At 48.0% G+C, this 19095-nt stretch overlaps 1 protein-coding gene and 1 non-coding gene across 2 annotated transcripts in view; one reads left to right on the plus strand and one right to left on the minus strand.

Annotated features, from left to right (window-relative positions):
- AUTS2 (activator of transcription and developmental regulator AUTS2) overlaps positions 1 to 19095 on the minus strand; it is a 1198451-nt gene that overhangs the window by 244933 nt on the left and 934423 nt on the right. The window lies entirely within an intron of this gene.
- On the plus strand, positions 1499 to 1571 carry TRNAG-CCC. The gene has a single exon. It is a non-coding gene; the product is annotated as a tRNA-Gly (tRNA).

Raw genomic sequence — 19095 nt, forward strand, 5'->3', positions numbered from 1 at the left:
ACCCGGCAGAAAGGCAGTGCAACAGACTATTAGGATTCCGGTGTTAATCAGGTAATAGTAACTTGGGTAATTAGCAAATCACACCAAATCTTGTTTAAGTCCCAAATCTCATTTAGAGCCTTTTGGAGAAACTGTTTAAATACAAAGGACACACTCTCCTACTGACAGGAGATGCTTGCTTACTGGGGCAGATATCCCCGCTTCTGGCCTCTATTAAATCCATTCTAATTATGAAGTCTCAAGGTCTCATTCACCAAGGACTGAAAGCCAGAGTACTTGTCCCTTTGCTCTTGCTAAGAAACAAAGGAACCCTCAATTCTGGAATTCTAGTAGACTTCAAAGACTCAGCAAGTCCTAGAAAAATGCTGACGGTCTTTGCCACTACCAAGACACTCCACACGAGTTAGGAAAACATCTGCCTTGGCCTGTTTCTTATTTATTTTCGGTTGTGCTGAGTCTTCACTGCTGTGTGCAGGCTTTCTCCAGATGTGGCAAGTGAGGGCAGCTCTCTAGTTGCGGCGCACTTCTCTTGTTGGGGAGCATGGGCTCTAGGGCACCGGTTCAGCGGTGGAGGCACTCCAGCTTAGCTGCTCCATGGCTTGTGGGATCTTCCTGGACCAGGGATCCAACCCATGTCCTCTGCACTGACAGGCAGATTGTTAACCACTGGACCACCAGGGAAGTCCTACCTTGGCTTATTTCTAATTCACATGTAAAGGATCTGGACAATTTACAACCTTCAGCAGGAAAAGGCTCTTGGTTCTTGAGCCTAGGAGCAGTCCAAAGGTGTTGCTAGGCCCAGCACCACGGGAGTTTCAGCAAACCCAGTTTGTTAGTGGTAAGCCTGCTCAGGTTGGGACGACTCAGGTCTGTCTGTGCTTCTGCTTCCTCTCTCCCTCAACTTGTTATTTTAAACCATTTTTATAGAGCTCTTTAGAACACTCCTCCTCTACTTGGATCTAAAAGTACCTCTGAAACATTACTCAATTCCAATCCTGTCATCCGGCTTAGAATAACTCACACTGGGCTTGTTCCTTCCTACAAGACAGTTGGTTAAAGCCTCGGCATTGCTGGTGTCACTTGTCCGTGTTCCTTTTTAGCTGGAGCGTGTCAGGAAAATGCTCTAAAGGTCCGTAGTGTGGCATCAGTGGTCAGTTATCTTGCCTACTTAGTGCTTGGAATGCAATCTATTTTTTTCTATTTATATTCGCTTCTCCAATCACGCAGCCAGCATTCTGGAGAGGGGAGAGGTCAGGGAGTTGATGTCATCGTTGCTATAAAGAAGGAGAGGAGGGAAACATGAAGGTGCTTGGGCACCAGAGCCTGGCTGTTTGGTATAGCCTGGTGCCTGGGGCCAAGTCTGTTACTGTGTGAGCCTCATGTACACAATGGAAGACAGACTATTTCTCCACTGACTCCATGGGGATGATGTGAAACATAAAGGAGAGAATAAATAAATAGGGTGTTTTGTTCACTATAAAGCATCACACAAGGGACTTCCCTGGCAGTCCAGTGGCTAAGACTCTGAGCTCCCAACGCAGGGGGCCTGGGTTCAATCCCCAGTCAGGGAACTAGATCCTACATGCTGCAACTAAGAACGAGTGTCGTCAATTAAAATAAAATAATATACAGCTACCTGTTTAAAAATTTAAGAAAAATCATTAAAAAAACATAGAGCATCACACAAGCTGTCTACTCCCAGGCCTTCTGAGGAGGTAGAAGCCAAGGACCAGGCAGAAGCAGTGTCTGGAAGCAGGGGACCTCTCCTCCCATCCGCCAATGGCCTGCCCGGCTTGCTGGCTCCAGGTCTGCATGGCAGGGCCCAAACACATGCTCTCAGAAGCCTCATGTGATGTCTGCTGTTAAGAGGTGGGCTGCAGGGAGGGCAGAGAGGTGGGAACAAAAGATCTCTGGACCAGGAGTCTGGACACTGGGGTTCTAGGTACCACTCTGCCACTAACCTACTCCCTTAACTAGTGACTTGGCAAAGAAAACAAATAATCAGGATGATAGCTGGTGACGTCTTAGGGAGGAAAACGGTGGAACCCCACATGGGTTATGAAGAGCGAGTCATCAGAATGAGACTGTTTCATCGGGCATGAGATTGACAAACTCGGAAAATCGTGTAGACAGGACAGGCCTGTACTCAGTGGGATATAAATGAGCTTTCCCGTGCAGTTCAAATGGTCAGGAGGGAGAGATGTGGTCAGGACAGAAATGCAATTAGGTGAGTTCACAAATGTTTGATGTGCCCAAAGGGAGACGATGAAGGTCTCCAGTGGGAATTTCTTTTCATCCTATTAGTTGTATTAGCAACCAATGAGGATGGCGGGCATTATCTGAGGCCCACAGACGCCAGGCTTTGGCCCCGGCCTGGAATACTAATCCCGGTTCTTCTCGTGGCGGACTCCCACTCACAGATACTGCCTTTGTCAGGCACCTTTCTTCTGCACTTCTGGATTTCCCGTCTCATGCACTGTCTGCCCCAGTGAGTTCTGTGGAGGAGGTGTTGGAGCTTATCATGTTCCTGCTGTATCCCCAGGCTGAGCACAATGTCTCGCACATGTAGCAGCTGAACTGAATGTTCATATGACGTGCAGTGGGAGATGGTAGTATGCTGGACCATGAAATACAGATCCAAAACATCTTAAAAGACTACAGCAGTGGGTGAAATCCGTCTTATCCCAGTAAAATGACCTTTAATCAGGAATAACTGTAGTCTGCACATGGAGTTAGTCATAAATGCACCCATGAAGGTGGGGCGAATATGCTGAACAATGATATGTTTGAAGAAAGACTCAAAGTAAGTTTGGAATAAACGAGTATTTCTGGTAAACCACCAGAAAAGCTACACCACTAAACGGTAGCGTGGGTCTCTGTCAAATGCAGTGATAGTCGCTCACCTCACGCTGGGTATCCCAGATTGAAGGAACTAACAAGCTAGAGATGTCAGGAACGCAGAAACTAGAATGACATATTTTGGGAAGCCAAGAACTATGAGAATGGCCACAGAAGCAACCTATGTGTTCATCAAGAGAAGAATGGATAAAGAAGATACAATACATATAAAGCAATGGAATATTACTCAGCCATAAAAAGGAACGAAACTGTGCCATTTGTAGAGATGTGGATGGACCTAGAGACTGTCATACAGGGTGAAGTAAGTCAGAAAGCGAAAGACAAATACTATATGTTAACACATATATGTGGAATCTAGAGAAATGGTATCAATGGTCATTATTTACAAAACAGAAATAAAGACACAGATGTAGAGGATAAAAACATATGGATATCATAGGGGAAAAGGGGGGTGGGATGGATTGGAGATTGGCATTGACAGATATATACTATTGATACTACATATAAAATAGGTAACTAATGAGAACTCAGTGTACAGCCCAGGGAACTCGACTCAGTGCTCTGTGGTGACCTAAATGGGAAGGAAATCCAAAAAAGAGCTATATGTATACATAGAGCTTATCCACTTTGCTATGCAACAGAAACTAAGGCAACACTATAAAGCAATTATACTCCAATAAAAATTAACTGAAAAAAGATATATAAACCCAACTGAAGTGGCAACACTGAATAACTAAAAGAAAACAGAACAAAAAGAAGTTTTTATCAAATAATATAAATAATGACTATTAACATGAATAAGCACATTACTCTAGGGATGAAACACAGCAGAAGGGAAATGGCCAGTGAAGTCTCATCATATATTTACATACCAAAGTTAAAAACAGAGAAAAGAAACATGAAGGTAGGCCTGGAGAAGAAACACTGAGTTAGGAATATGTAATTACTTTCAAATGTCTGGGGGGATTGTGGGTAGCAAGGAGACTCAATCTAGTCTTTGTGAATCCAGGAGGGACAGAATCAATGGGAGAATGTAACAGGCTTCACATCACATAGTGGGAAAGTCTAAGTGGATGAGAGGTATCTTTACGGTAGGCTTCCCTGCTGGCTCAGACAGTAAAGAATCTGCCTGCAATGCAGGAGACCCAGGTTTGATCCCTGGGTCAGGAAGAATCCCTGGAGAACGGAATGACAACCCAGTCCAGTATTTTTGCCTGGAGAATTCTGGCAGGCACAGCCGGACACGTCTAAGTGGTGTACACACCCACTCACAACCCTTATGGCACCTGCTCAGGGCTAAGCTTTCCTGCATGGGAGGTTCAGGCAGAGGCCAGGTCGCTTCCTCCTAGTGATGCTGAAGACATCTACAAAGGCAAACTAAGTCGCCTGCTGCCTCTGCGCTGCACCTCAGACAAGGTCCCAGGGAGATGCTGGCAGAGGCACCACAGTCGCACTTTGGGAGGGAAGCGTGAGTGGTGTTTTGAGTTGAGATGTGTCTGCCTCCCCAGAACAAGGAGGTGGTGCATTTCTGCTGGGTGCTAGTGGGAAGGTGTGAGCCCAACAAGGCAGGCAGACAGCAACACTGAGAACCGAACACTGTACTACAGAAGCAAGCCAAGGAAGGAGCCACTGAACAGAGTGGGCCGTCCTCCACCTCTCCTCAAAGCCAAAGCCTTGATGGCTCCTGCACCAGAGACTTCTGGGCAGGCATAAAGGGCTTTCTCCAAAATCCAAGAAAGCAAAAAAAAAACAAAAAAAAAAAAAACAAAACAAAATCCAAGAAAGCATCTATACTTCCTCGATTGGCAGCTGGGAGGAAGGGCTCTTTTTCTTCAGTGGGGCTAGTTAAATTCTTGGCACTGCTGGGTGAGAGCAAAGGAACTGTCCCCATTAAAAGGCAGTGCCCAAGACTCCCCTGCCTACCTGCAGGGGGTGGGGTGGGGGCAGTGCGCCGGGCAGCTGCCCTGACCAGAGACAGAAGCTGGAAGCAAGAAGTACTTTCCTCTCCTGAGTTTTCTGGAACCTTCTGCAAATCCAAGATGACGACCACACCTCCATCCAAAAAGCAAAACAACAAGTAACCCTACCACCCAAGAAGAAGACCTGCAGGGCGCTCTATTTTCTATTTCGTTAGGCTGCTGGAGGCAGAGGACCGAGGGGAAGGCAGGGTGCCAAGAGTTGTTCCTCTCCCCTGAGGCCATGGTCCAAGTGAAACGAAGAAAAATGAGGCTGGGAAAGAAAGAGAAACCTTCAGCACCACAGAAAGCTAATGACTGGAGGATGGGGGCAGGAGGAGGGCTGGATGGTTGGAAACTGGGCTTCCCTGGTGGCTGAGTGCATGCCCTACAGAGACTGGTAGCAAGGAGGCTCAACTCTGTGCCACCCCAACCCCCTCTGGCCCACACCCCACAGGACAGGCGGACAGTGCTGGTTTTGTTGGCAGATTTTTTTTTTTTTTTCCTTTTGGTGGTGAGCTTTCTTCCCGCACAGCAGGCGCCGGAGTGAAAGCTGACAAGCACTGGCAGAATTTTAAAAATTGCTGCCACTCTCCCACAGACGTCCATTATGTCTCTGGAGCCTTACGATTCGCAGCATAAAAGCATAATCAAGAGAAATCATGGTTCGGCTCAGTCAGGGATGGGCAGAATAGTCCATTTAACTTTATGTTAAAAAAAAGAAAAATAATTGGACCAAAATTTGTTTGAAATGGGAGTAGGAAATGGCTTGTTTTCAATCTATTTCAAATGAAAAACCCCCATTAAATACTCATTGGAAACTATTTAGTTTGGAAACAAGTTTAGTATTCCTTCCAGAAGCAACGTACATGAAAAGTCGCAGCGCAGCATAACCTGCGTCAGGACTACCAGACATGACCCAGTTCTACGGGCCTTTGAAAGAAGGGGTGGCTGGGCGTCACAACAAAAAACCTGCAAGACCAAACTGGCTGGAGAAAAGGATGTCTTTCGAGTTGACAGAAAGCCCTAAACAACCTTCTGTTGGCAGATGGCAACATGGGGACTGAGCCCAAAGAGAGACTGGAGATGGTGGGAAGGGAACCACACGGAATACGGAAAGCCACTCTCGCTGCCGGGCCGCACGTCGCGGCTGCCTCACAGAGGAGGAGAGCCATCCGCCCCAGCCTGAAGCATCCGGAGCCCCGGACAGACCCCCGGGGTGCTTCCCTTCACACCACGTGTGGATTCCTGTGACAACATTCCTACAGGCGCTGCTCTGGGAAGAGATGCCTCAGAGAGGGGCTGGCCCAGACTGGCGTTTCTCACGCATGGCAGCCAGCTCACTCCTCACTCTGTTCTACCTTCCAGCTTCCAAGTCTGCTATTCCAGCCGTGGCTATACTACCAAGTATGGCAGTGGGACTCACTAAGTGGTAAATTCCAAGGGGTCGCAGACTTTTTCTTTACCCCCCTTTTGCTCACCCAGAATCTAGCAGTGTGCCTATCACACGGCAGGTGCCCCATCCACGTTTGCTCCATGAATGGGTGAACGTCCTATGAAGGAAACAGGAAACCTCTCAAGGGAGAAGTCTGGTGCGAAAGGGCTCCCCGGGATGCAGAAGACGCGGCTTCAACCCCTGGGTCAGGAAGATTCCACTGGAGAAGGGCATGGCAACCCACTCCGGTGTTCTTGCCTGGAGAGTCCCTCGGACAGAGGAGTCTGTTGGGCTACAGTCCACGGGGTCAGGAAGAGTTGAATACAACTGAAGCGACTTAGCATGCACACGTGATGGTCTGCAAAGGCTGGGTCTTCCTTTAAGCACGAAAACCAGAAATTTTAACCGACAGGGACCTATTGTAGAGCACAGGGAACTCTGCCCAATGTTATGTGGCAGCCTGGATGGAAGGGGAGTTTGGGAGAGAATGGTTACATGTATATGTATGGCTGAGTCCCTTTGCTGTCCACCTAAAACTATCACAACATTGTTAATTTGCTCTACTCCAACATAAAACAAAAAGCTTTAAAAAAAAGTTTATGGAGGCTGACAATACAAAAACCAGACACTTTTTAGATAGGTTAAAAAAAACCTGTCAACTAATAGTCTAAGCAAAATATAAAACCTTGCCCCCTGATATTAAAGACATAAAGTATCATTACTACTTTAGCAGCAGAGGTTGTATTTATACTTTTGGAAGAACGAGGTCACACATCACAGCTGCAACATGCTCTTGCAGGTACCTGGGTCACCTTGGTTGTCTCCAGCTGAACATCCTGCTCAGCAATCTTCATGGTCTCCATCTACTGAAATTTTACATTTGTCCCTTACTTCAATTTCTCCTCTTCTTTAATTCCTTTATACTCCTTCATTTCCTCTTTCCTTTAACCTTTAGGGTTCTCTGAAAGTGATAAAGGCTCTCAGTTGAGTACCCTTCTATTTCTCTTGAGAACAGAGAGTGGGCCACCCTTCTATACCACCTGCTCCTTCTCATCTGCAGGCTGAGTCTGAGCTTTCTCGGATCTAATACCCTCATTCCCATCACAGTAACACTGGCACAGTTTGCGTGAGTCACTGGGATCTTTAAATATAATGGAGACAGTGGCTTGCTGGAAAATGTTAATTTCATTGAAAAGCAGAGTTTACCTTTAATAGAGTTTGCATATATAACATAAATCCACTCAGGGAAGGAAGCCCTCTTCTCCCTAATTGCTTTACATATTTCAGGGGTATATATAAAATACAGTCTGTCACTTGTTATTAATTTTAAGAAAACAGAATCAATTCTGAAAGTCTACAAATTTGATTCAACAACAAGAACAAAAATCTGATGCTGTAGAGCTTGGGAGAGGATGAATATAGCCACACGGATCTCGGGTATTAATCAAGTGATTTTATTCTGCTCTTCACAGATTTAGGGAGAACCTACTGTGTCGCACATCTCTCGCTAAGGACTGGTGGGTGGAGAGGGCAGCGTATCACGAAGCCTGGGTGTTTGTCCTTGTTCTCAGAGACGCTTGGGAGTGAGTGCCAGACACATAAATGACTGAAAGAGGGGCTGAAACGCTGAGTGTGGGGAGAGTTTGGGCATCCTCTGCAGCTTTCAGAGCCGGGTGTGAGGAGGCCTGGGAACCAGGTGGCCGGTTGGTTAGATGGCTGGAGGTGCACCTGATGCTTTGCAGTTAAATCCACTTTCCCTCCTATTGTCGCTTTTGATTCTGCTAAGAAGGGCCTTGGTTTCTAATGGAGCCAGCTCAGTGTCGTACCAGAGTTATCTTTACCACATGTCCACTCAGCATGTGTGTGAGAGGCGAGGAGGAAGCCCATGGAATTCTCTCCACTACTGTGGTCAGTCTACATGGGCTCCTACGTGTTAAGAAAGGCTGAAATAAGACAAAGGTGCATCTACAACACGGAAGAGGCAGGCTATACCCATTTGTTTCCCTTAAGATTTACTTAGTCATTTTTGGCTGCACCGGGTCTCCGTTGCTGCGCACTGGCTTTCTCTGGATGTGATGGGCAGGGGCTACTCTCCAGTTGCAGGGTGTGGGCTTCACATTGCGGCGGCTTCTCTTGTTGTGGCCTGAGGGCTCTAGGCTCAGTAGCTGTGGCAAACAGCTGCAGCATGAGGGATCTTCTTGGACCAGGGATGGAACCCGTGTCCCCAGCACCGGCAGGCGGATTTTTAACCACTGGACCACCAGGGAAGCCCCATGTTGTGCCTTTTTAAAATGATGCCATCTGGCTCTTAACCACTTATAAAGGAGCCACAAGGAGTCCTGACTTCCTGAATCTGGAAGAGGGGTCGAGGCTGTGCTTTGGGACGGTTTCAACCTTGGGAAACTTCCATACTGACTCCATTTGCTTCACGTTGTCCTCCCTGGAACCAACCTGCTCTGCCTGCAGCCCTTTATCGTCCTACCCACCAACCTCGTTCTGAGAGAGAGGGCGCTGCTGCTCTGCGCACATGTTGCTTGGGGGGCCCGTTTAGTCAGCAGGGCCTCCCCTGGCTCCAGATCACTCCTGGCCTGGGACCAAGGAAGATGAGAGAAACATAACAGCGCAGTGAAACTTCCAACTTCAACAGAAAGGATCGCCCCTTATTCTAAAATAGTGTATCTCTTGCTTTCGGGGTGTTAAGAATAATAATAAAATTTGACATAAAAGGCGTCAAGTGCTTCTGTGTCAGGCTCTCAAGTGTCTTATCTACATTATTTCATTTACTCTCCCAATCATCCTGATAAGGAAGGCAGTGTTACAACCATTTCCATTTGACAATGAGGAAACTGAGGCAGAAAGAAAGTGAAAGTGTTAGTCACTCACTTGTGTCCTACTCTTTGTGACCCCATGGACTATAGCCCGCTAGGCTCCTCCATCCATGGGATTTTCCAGGCAGGAATACTGGAGTGGGTTGCCATTTCCTTTTCCAGGGGAGCTTCCTGACCCAGGGATTGAACCCAGGTCTCCTGCATTGTAGGCGGACTCTACTGTCTGAGCCTCCAGGGAAGCCCTAACTGAGGCAGAGACGTTATCTAAATTTCCCAGAGGCAAACAGCCAATAGTATCACCAAAATCTGTATGACTCCAGAACTCTTAATCACTACACTATTTCTATGAGATAATGGTACATGATATTTAGAATTAAAAGAAAAATTTCTTCTTAGTAATGCACAAAGTTAGCTACTCAACTTTGTAGCCTCTTACGATGAAGAAAAGCCTTTTTTTTTTTTTTACTTGCTGGTGAAATCCTGAAGCCTAATAACCTCTTTGTGAGTCCTAAATCTAAAGGTAGAGTCATCTGATAGCAAACCACACGTGCAAACCATCGTGGGGCCCACTGCGACGTCCCCTCACACAAACAGCAGGGATCCATCAGCTCGGGGGCATCGATCGTTGAGATTCGTTCACTGAGGTTCGTTCGCTGAGATTCTACTGAATATATTACCGGCAGAGGAAAGAGTGCAGGCTCTGGAGTCAAACCACCTCAAACCCTAACCCTTAACTGACTAGCCCTGTGACCCTGGTCATCTCCCTGATCTCTTGGTGGCTCAGTTCCCCTCTGTATGAAAACAGGCATTACTCTGCTGCTGCTGCTTAGTTGCTTGGCCATGTCTGACTCTTGCTGACCCCAGGGATGGCAGCTTGCCAGGCTCCTCCGTCCATGGGATTCTTCAAGTAAGAGTACTGGGGTGGGTAGCCATTTCCTTCTCCAAGGCATTACCTATTTTGTAAAGTTGTCATAAGAATTAAGTAAAGTACTTATAACTGTGCCCAGGACATCGTGAGGCCAATAAATGTAGGCACACATCACCACCATTACTGCTGCCGTTGTAATCATCACCACCATTACACTAGGTGCTCACAGGTAATGGCAAAATGTAGAAATGTTGTTCTCTGAGTTCCTATTTAAAAAGCAATAAAAGCTCATATTCCTGGCAACCTCCAGATATTACATCTTCCATATGTTTGCTTTGCTGAAAAATCTCAACTGTAAAGAAATCTCTTCGTTGACTTTTCCCAAAGTGCCATCTCTTTCAGCATCAGAAAGCAGTTCTTGGGACTCCTAAACAGGTGCAGACAAAACGGCCCTTAAAGTCATTTCAGTCAAGCCTTTGCTGAACACTAGTGTGTCTGTGTGTGTGTGTGCTAAGTCACTTCAGCCTTGCCTGACTCTTTGTGACCACATGGGCTGTAGCCCACCAGGTTCCTGTGTCTATGGGATTCTCCAGGAAAGGATACAGGAGTGATAGACACAGGAGTGAGTTACCAGTTCCTCCTCCAGGGAATCTTCCCGCGCAGGGATCAAACCTGTGTCTCCTGCATTGGCAGGCGGGTTATTTACCATCAGCACCACCTGGGAAGTCTAGAACACTAGTAAACCTGCTCCATCACTGATGATCCAAAATGACAGAGTACTGGGAGCTTCTCACCTCACAGGCCAGGGAGCAGTGGACGTGAGACCTTCCTCTCAGTGGGCCGTGTCTTTGAGTCCTACACTGTATCCACCCCACCAGGCTCCCAGTTCCTAGCATCACAAAGACAGTCTGACTTTGTTCACTGCCACTCACTGTTCTCCAGACACATGTGCAGAGCAGATCAGAACTCGGGTTCCAGTGACTCCACCCGAGGAGGCCCACTGCTGTAGGATGCTCAGCTTGCCCATCACTTCCAAAGGCCCGTCCTGGACTGGCAGGAGGCAGCAGCTACCACCACCCAGCTCCCTGCTGGTTCCCATGTGACTTGCAGCTCCAGTCGAGGAATAAGTCTAGAGTGGAAAATTCTAGGCAGCATGAAAGGTGGCAAAGAAATGTCAGGAAGACAAGGAAACCTAACCTCTCTGAGGCAGATGGTTGAAGAAAGGGCCCCCAACTGGGTCACGTCCCTTGTATCCCTGCTGTCCCTTCCCACATGGACTCTACACCAGCCACATGACTTGCTCCGGTCACAGGTGGAGCATCAAAGTGTCATTGGTTGAACTTGAAAAATACTTGTGCACTGGGGCCTGTCCCTCTTGCTGCTCCGAGAACCCTGCGATCGCATGGACTGAAGCCTGAGTTAGCTCACTAAAAGATGAGAGGTCACAGGGATTGGAGAGAAGCTGGTTCAGCTGGGACCTCATCCCCCAGACCAAGCAGTCTGTCAATCACCAGACACGGGTGGAGGCCTCCTAGAGTAGCCAACCCCATCTGACCACAGATGACTGAGAGGCCAGCAGAGAATGAGCGAGATGGCCCAGGTAAGTACAATCACCACTTGACCCAAAGACTTGTGAGTCATATGAAACAGTCACTAAGTTTAGGGGTAGGTTGTTCCTCCAATACTCTGGCCACCTGATGCGAAGAGCTGACTCACTGGAAAAGACACTGAAGCTGGAACAGGCCGAGGGCAAGAGGATAAGGGGGTGACAGAGGATGAGATGACCAGATGGCATCACTGACTCAATGGACGTGAGTTTGAGCAAAATCCAGGAGATGGTGAAGGACAGGGAAGCTTGAGCTACTGCAGTCCATGGGGTTGCAAAGAGTCAGACAGGACAGAGCAACTGAACAACAACAACAACAACAAGGTCATTTGTAACAAAAAGTAACCGATACTGTGCCCTTTAACCCCCAATTACAGGATCAGCTGTCTGCAGCCTGCTGACTTCCAAGGATGGTAACACCAAGCTTCCCGCATGCCTTGGTTCCTACAGGGCACCCAACTCTAGGCCTCAAGTGGTATCTCTCCAAAAAAACAACAACAGGAGAAAAAAGACTGTCCCTGCACGATGGTAAGTGTGTGTTAGGGCAGGGCCGGGTGGTGGGGATGAAAGGGCCCGTCCAGCAAGAAAGGTGGGGAGAAAGAAACTGACCGGAGACAGCCTGCCCCACTGAACACAGAGGCAACCCCCCTCCTGCTCTCCCGGAGGTCCCTTCTGCTACTGGCGAAGAGAAGCCATAAGAGCAGCGAGCGTGAGCAAGTGGCCAGGCTAATTTTCACGCTCGGGTTGGGGGCTGGGGAAGAGGCAGTGGTGAGAACCACCAAGTGCGTCTTGCAGAAGCCACAACCCAAATCCTCGTCTGCTCTGCTCGAAGTAATTCTACATGGCTAGGAAAAAAAGAAAGGCTTGAGCATAAGGTTTCTATCTGCGCTGCACAGAAGCTGATTAAAAATGCTAACTACCATGATTGTCCAACCACCAGACGCTCCCCAGAGACCTGTGCTCACAGATGGTGATTAGTTTGGGATGGCCAGAACACTCACCGGGACCATGCTGCCGTAACACCCGCAGACTATCTGTCACACTCCCAGGAGGCCGTTAAAGCCTGTTTACTTCAGACAGTTAACTTGAACCATAAGCTGCACAAGCCTCTTTGATACAATTTTAATCACCCTCCTCATAAACCCCTAACACTCTCCAGCCTGGATATGCATTTGCACACAGCTCAGCATAGAACTCCCCTTGGAATTCCACAGCCAGTGACACCCCTGCCCCACCTCGCAGGCCCTGAGATGGATGCCCCCCTGCTGCAGACTCTGTAGAAGGCCCTCCCTGATTCACCCACCCGAATTAGGGCTTCCTGGTGCCGTCATATATCACAGCTCCCACTGGAAATTGGGTGATAAAAGATCAATACCAGGACCTTGTAACAAATGTTCCAACAGTGAAACTGCAAGCTACTGTTTATCTTTTCCAGAACATATTTTCTTCCCCCCAAGCAAATTCTAATTTTCTAGACTGACCCCGGCTATCCTCTCTAATATTTATTTATTTGGAGAGCAGAAATAAGTGAGGTCCCGGAGACAGTGTCTGAATGGACACAAAGCCCTGTTTAATCACTGCCCTTGGGAACCCTGGTCACCGCCTCCCCTCCCGCACGCCCCGGCCCTCTTCCAGATTCGACCACTTCACAGCATCCCCAACCCTGCTGGCTGGCAGTCTGTTCTCTGGCAAGGCTTTGGGCGCGGAAGCTGTGACATTCAGCAGATATGCCAATAGTAGGAAGGACAGCCTGTGAGCAGAGGCAGGAGCCCTTTCGAGCAAGTTGATGTGGATTCTGTGTGATCTGATATTTCTTTTATAGGTGGGGTTGGTCTGGTGTCTCGAGGCTCCTCTCCATAGAAAAGGTGATGGTCTGACCACGGAGGAGGACTCACTTCCGGGTTCAGCTCTGGAGAAGAAGGCACAGCTCTGCCAGGTCTGTGTGGCTTGCCACGCTGCCTCACTGTTTTCATCTGTAAAATGGGAGCATCTCTCTCCGTTCTGCCTAGCCCACATGATTGCTGTGTGAATCGAATGAAAAAACTATTTGTGAAGGGACTCTACTAACATTTTTAAAAAAGTTTTTAAAATGTGCGTTCCACTGCTCTTGCTGAACTTTGGTTCTTTATTCTCTTTTCCAGGAAAGGGAAGACAGCATCCGGAGGGAATTGCACAGTAGTTCAATTTGTGATATTGGGGTTTTCTAGGCTTTCCCACTCAAGGGTCTACCCATGAGAGGCAGCTTCTCTGTGTGTCTGTGGTATCTTGGATCTGAGAGGCTCTGGGTCCTTTTGTGGGCTGGTTGGTGAGTGCTGTCTGGAAGCGCTCCTATATCTCCCTCGGAGAGCATGGCAGGGTTTACACGTGGCTGTGGCTTATGAATGGGGTGATTCTTTAGATAAATAATTTTGAGGAGTTTTCTGGTTGCTGTTACCTCCTCTCTTTGGCTTGCCCACCCTTGCTTTCCTTTTCTCTCTTTTTGAACCTGGGGCTCAACACTCCTTTCTAGATGGCACATTCTAGAACACCACTTAAACTGTTGGCCCCTGTTGACCTTCCCATTTCCAGGCCTTATTCTACACAGAGCATATTAAGAAGCAGAGACATCACTTTGCTGATAAAAGTCCATATCGCTATGGTTTGACCAGTAGTCATGTACAGATGTGAGAATTGGACCACAAAGACTGAGCGCCGAAAAACTGATGCTTTTAAACTGTGGTTTAAAAGAGAAGACTGTCGAGAGTCCCTCGGACTGCAAGGAGATCAAACCAGTCAATCCTAAAGGAAATCAGTCCTGAATATTCATTAGAAGGACTGATGCTGAAGCTGAAGCTACAATACTTTGGCCACCTGATTCAAAGAGCTGACTCACTGGAAAAGACCCTGATGCTGGGAAAGACTGAAGGCAGGAGAAGAAGGGGGCGACAGAGGATGAGATGGTTGGATAGCATCACTGACTCAATGGACATGAGTTTGAACAAACGCTGGGAGATAGTGAAGGACAAGGAAGCCTGGCCTGCTGCAGTCCATGGGGTTGCAAAGAGCTGGACACGACTTAGTAAACAATTATACACACATCTCTGGTTTTAGGAAACAAAAGTGATTTGCATGTCTGGTTACATCTATAAAATACATTTCACTATCATTTTAAAAATACACTTCTTATTTATTTCTCGCTGTGCTGGGTCCTTGTTGCTGCCCTCGGGCTTTCTCTAGATGCAGCGTTCAGGGATACTCTTCACTGTGGCGTGTGGGCTTCCACTGCGGTGCTTTCTTTCGTTGTGGAGCATGCAGGCTCAGGGGACGAGGGGCACGTGGGGTCTTCCTGGACCAGGGATCGACCCCGTGTCATCTGCATTGGCAGGCAGATTAAGCACAGGATCGCCACTGAAGCGTCACGCTGCTCCTACTGGCATCCACCACACAGGAAGGCTCATGCTCTGGTCTCCTCCTCCCTCACTGAACTCACAGTCACAAGTTGCACAGGGCAGCACCTGCCCGGGATCCCCACAGGCCTTTCCTCTCAGCAACAACCAGGGTTTCCCGTTTCCTGCTCATTTCCATTCTCTCCTTCTCGCCACAGACATCAGGATTCCTTCTCTGTGGGGAATCCAGGGCCACAGCCCATTACTGCTGTGGGAACCTGTCCTCCTGGACAGTTACCACATAATCGTATCGTCTTACTCTTTTCTGATCAATCTCACATTCTGGTGAAAAAGTTCCTTAAAATTCAAGAGAACTTTAGACTCCTTTTAGGGAATTAGTGGACTATCTGTATCATTCATCCTCCACATTCAAAACTATGTGCTTAGAACAGGTTAACTGAGGCAGATTGGTTAAGAGTGGTCCCATTTCTCTTCAAAGGAAAATATAAAACTTGGCCTGGAACCCAGCTCTGGACCCCAGAACCTCTCCTACGTTGTCTCTTGATTTTAAATCTAGATGTCACTGATTACATAAAAGCCTTGCTTCCTGTCCTAGCAGAAAGACAAACTGTGGAGAACACAGCAACCATCGCAGTCACAAGTTTGACGGTATTGCGTTAATACTGGCACCTTAGGTTGCCATAACAACCTCTCCGTACAGTTTTAACACCCAGAAGCCCATTCCTACTGTTTAAGTTTAGTGCTATTTATGTAGGCCAGGGTTTTCTCCTTTCTCTTTTATACCCCCTTTTAACAAAGAAAGAAGTGGTATAGGTATAGCAAAGTGAGAAATGTATTTCCTTCCATTTGCACTACCTCTTCAGGTAAAGAAGGACATCTTTTTTCTTGGTGAGCAAAGGTACAGAAGAATGCAAACGTGAGAAGAGTTTCTAGGATTTGACAAAATAACGATTACGTTGAGTGCTAAGTTGCTTTAGTCGTGACAACTCTTTGTGACTCTATGGACCTGTAGCCCACCAGGCTCCTCTGTCCATGTGATTCTCCAGGAAAAAATATTGGAGTGGGTTGCCATGCCCTCCTCCAGGGGATCTTCCCGACCCAGGGACTGATCACACGTCTCCCGCATTGCAGGCGGATTCTTTACTATCTGAGCCACCAGGGAAGCCCGAACTATTACGCTGACCTATATCTAAAATTGTTGAGTAAACAGTATGAGCAGTTATTACAGCTAAGTGACTGTGCCCTTGAAATACTGAGGGACTGTGTGGCAAGTTCAACCAAAAACAAACAAACAAACAGAAAAACCCCAAAGCACTGAGCAGCTCCGATGTGAGGAGAGACAGCTCATCACACTTTGCTGGAGGGACTGGATTTTCACCCCTACCACTGAGCGGAAGCCTCAAGCATGGGACCGTGCCCAGTCACCCAGAGTGCACTGAGAGTGTTTTAACGTGAGCTGATGTCTGCTGGCCCCGGTGCACAGCACTCTAGAGCATGAGGGAATCTGCAGAGGCCACTGAGACTCTGTCATCTTAATGGATTTCTGGAGAGGAAGAGACTGGAGAAACGGAGACAAATGGGAGCAAATAGGGAAGCCCAGGAATTGCACCCAGCTGGCTTGACCTCCATTCTAGGAAGGATCTGAAATTGAGTCTGTGAAAATATGCTGAAAAGTCAGAAGCATTCAGGATCTGTGTCTTGGGAAGACACATCCCATTCATGTCAATGAACAATGACCTAGTGCCGCCTGTATGCAGATCCCAGTGCCAGGGTCTGGGCTGACCGACGACAAGGATGGAGTGAGACCAGTAAGTGGTCGGTGAGGGTCGGGGAATGGGAGAGAGGAAGGTAGGAACTCTAAAACAACAATAAAGATGATGAAGGCACGTCCTGAGAGGTACAGAAGGAAATGGGGAAACAGGCCCGGAGCGGTAGGAGATGGCTGAGCAGTCGAGGAAGCTTCGAAAGTGAGATGGGACAGAGGCGGGATCTTGAAGCTGTACTGAATATGACTGGTAAGAAGTGGGTGAAGGGCTGAAAGGACACCTGGGGAGACGTGGGTAGAGAGTGTGGAGGGTTCAGCGATGGTGAGCAGAGATCTGGCACGCAAGGACAGGCCCTCTCCTATGAGTTGGCCGTGCATCTGAGGAGATGCCCAAGAGAGAAGTCGAGGTCTGAGCTACGGGAGCAGAAAGGTTGAGAGACCCTCCCAAGAGAAAAGTGACAAAACTCAGTGGCTCAGGAGACGTGGGAGACAAAAGGGAGCAAGAAGCGCGTAGACTGTGATCTTCCTCTGAGACCAGACTCAGCAGAACGGCTCTCCCAGACCAGGACTCAGAGGTTGTGCGTCACGGACCCACCGCTCCTGTGCTGGGGATTCCGGCAGGATCTGAGCCTCGCCCACCAGGAGATGAACTGGAAGGGCCGGGGCCACCAGCCAGGTGCTCCAGTATCTGCGTCTGGGCTCCTCCTGTGGGCGCCTGAGGCTTGACGTCCTCCTCTCCTCACTTGAATGCCCTCCTCCAAGCCGCGCTCTCTGCTCTGTGGATTTCTACTCCAAGAACTATCTTGTCCACAGAGTAGGCCTCTTTCCTCCCCCAGGGAGGACTTTTCAATCCCTTTTCCAGTCTGTTTGAATCTCACCAAATCTCAATGATATTTTCGAGGTCATATTTACCATGCTAGGCTTCAAAAATCATGATCATTTTGATTTTCCCAGGCTCTGAATGGCACTTAGTCCTAATAACATTTTTTATCTTGGGTGTCACTAGGCTTCACCCATGCTGTGCTTTTCCTTTCTCATTCAAACTGATAATCTCCAGGCCCCTTTATTTTAACTGGTTTGTAGTGCCTGACTTTTAAAAGCCTTTTCCTGGGTGCTTCTCCCCATTCCTTCCTCCACATTCACTTTAAAGTTATGGTGAGCAGATCAGCTGGTATCTGGGAAGAAAGACTTCCCATTTGCATGTGACAGAATCCCTTCTGAGTTGCCTTTTGACATTTCTGAACTTGAGTGCACGCATTCATTGCTCCATTCATTCAACAAATAACACCGGTCACCTTCACTGGGTGGGCACTATGCTAAAGGGCAAGCAAGGGGACTTGCCTGGCAGTCCAGGGGTTATGGTTCAATCCCTGGTTGGGGAATTAAGATCCCACATAACTACTCAAAGTGGCCAAAAGACTTAAAAAGAAAAAGGTGAGCCAAAGAGGACTTGGCCTCCTGGAACTTCTAGTCTACAAGGGGCAGCAACCTAACCAATGAAGCCCGAAACCATGATAAGTGTCCTGAGGAAGAGCAATTACGTGAGTGGATAGGAGAAGAAGAAACACTTCCACTAGGAGAGTTGTGGGAAAGCAGGATCAGGTGCCTCAGGAAGGGGTAAAGCCCCTTGCCCAGAAGTAAGAGGGGCTTTCCAGGTGGCTCAGATGATAAAGAATCAGCCTGTAATGCAGGAGACCCAGGTTTGATCTCTGGGTCAGGAAGATCCCCTGCAGAAGGGGATAGCAACCCACTCCAGTATCCTTGCCTGGGAAATCCCATGGACAGAGGAGCCTGGTGGGCTACAGTCCATGGGGTCGTGAAGAGTCAGACACGGCTAAGTGACTAACACTTTCACTCTTTTCACGTGACCATCTGCCAGGGAAGCTGTGGAAGAACTTCTGTGAAGACTGGGATGCTGGGAAAAATAACTTCAGGGCCCTTTCCATCTCGAAGATGCTCTGATTCTATAAGTAGGACCAACCAAGAGGGAAAAGAACAGTGCGATTTGTGAAAATGCCCTCACCCACAAGCCAGGCTCTCAACAGACCCTTCCCCACCTCCATCTCACCAGCTGATACAAAGCTTCATCACTCTCTCTACTTAAGATCTTATCCAGGTGCCCACCCTGGGCTATAAACTATAGGAGAAAGCCTCCAGGAGCGAGCACTCTCAGAGGTACCACATATTGAGCAATTCCTACTGATGTGAATCATTTATTTGACAGGAAGAGTAAAACATGTTAAAGGGACTTCAGGGGATTACTCTTCTATATTAACAACCCATTAACATTTAATGAACTGGGATGATGGTCAAGGCAACGTGAAGCCATGTGAAAGCCGAGAAGCTGGGTGGACGTCCACACAACAAATTCACAAAGTGCTTGCCTGATGCTT

Source organism: Oryx dammah, unplaced genomic scaffold (assembly GCF_014754425.2).
Source record: "Oryx dammah isolate SB20612 unplaced genomic scaffold, SCBI_Odam_1.1 HiC_scaffold_2, whole genome shotgun sequence".
Taxonomy (NCBI): Eukaryota; Metazoa; Chordata; class Mammalia; order Artiodactyla; family Bovidae; genus Oryx; species Oryx dammah.